Source organism: Octodon degus, unplaced genomic scaffold (genome assembly GCF_000260255.1).
Source record: "Octodon degus isolate 3935 unplaced genomic scaffold, OctDeg1.0 scaffold00003, whole genome shotgun sequence".
NCBI lineage: Eukaryota > Metazoa > Chordata > Mammalia > Rodentia > Octodontidae > Octodon > Octodon degus.
Genome location: NW_004524579.1, coordinates 26,914,295 through 26,915,178, shown reverse-complemented (window position 1 = coordinate 26,915,178; position 884 = coordinate 26,914,295). Strand labels below are relative to the sequence as shown.

General features: G+C 56.8%; 2 non-coding genes across 2 annotated transcripts; both read right to left on the bottom strand.

The window, feature by feature from the left end:
• Positions 1–487: 487 nt before the first annotated feature.
• LOC111816959 lies at positions 488–568 on the bottom strand. Its single transcript, XR_002821264.1, has one exon.
• An 83-nt stretch (positions 569–651) lies between these two features.
• LOC111816964 lies at positions 652–793 on the bottom strand. Its single transcript, XR_002821268.1, has one exon.
• Positions 794–884: the final 91 nt, after the last annotated feature.

Genomic DNA, 884 nt, shown 5'->3' with positions numbered 1-884 from the left:
TGTATTTGAAAGCTTTCATCATAGTAGGTTTTTTGGGTTTTTGGGTTTGTTTTTTTTTTTTTTTTTTTTTTGTATTTTAGGGCAGGGTCTACAGGGTGTTCAGGGTCACACTACTAGATCAGAATCGTGGTGATCCAGCTGTTTACAGCCTCCCAAGAGCTGGGATTACAGGTGTGAGCCACCACGCCCAGACCCAGTCTCAATTGCTGTCCCAGCAGGCGCCCGGGGCGGGGCCGGCATGGCAGGCCTGGAATCGTATCCCAATACCCTGCTTGCGGGCACTTTAATCGCCTGAGCTATTTTGCCAGCCATCATTATAGTAGTGTTTAAGCCACCATTACAAGAATGCCACCAGAGGATCTGAAAGGCTGACAGCTCCCACCCACGTCCTGTTCCCACGCGGCCAGCCAAGCCCCAGGCAACCCGGCCGCCTGGAAGCCTTGGCTCTACGGCGCTCTCCTTCCTCCCCTGGCCGCCCCGGCTCGCCCGGCCTCAGTCTTGTTACAACACACTCCATCACCTGGTTCCCAGAACTCAGATTGCGCAGTGGTCTAGTCATCATTGGCCAGGGCTCGCCGCCGCAGCGGCAGGGGCCTCCCCAACCCCTCCTAGCCTAGCCTCACCCGCTGTCCCTCACCCCTAATCCTCCCGCACCAGGTCCCCTCGCTCCACTCCGCCTGACACTTTTCATAATCCTCTCAGGCTCCAGGCAAGCAGCACCGCCCCCAATAGAGCCTGATCATATAAGGAAAATACTCCGGCTCACTGGGAGCCTTACTGGGGAACCTGGAAAATTCTGGCCCACTACACTCGCTCCTTCCCGCTTTCCTACCGTCCAAACCCCAAAGCCACCCAAAAGCCCACCGGATCGCGGGCTGAACCCG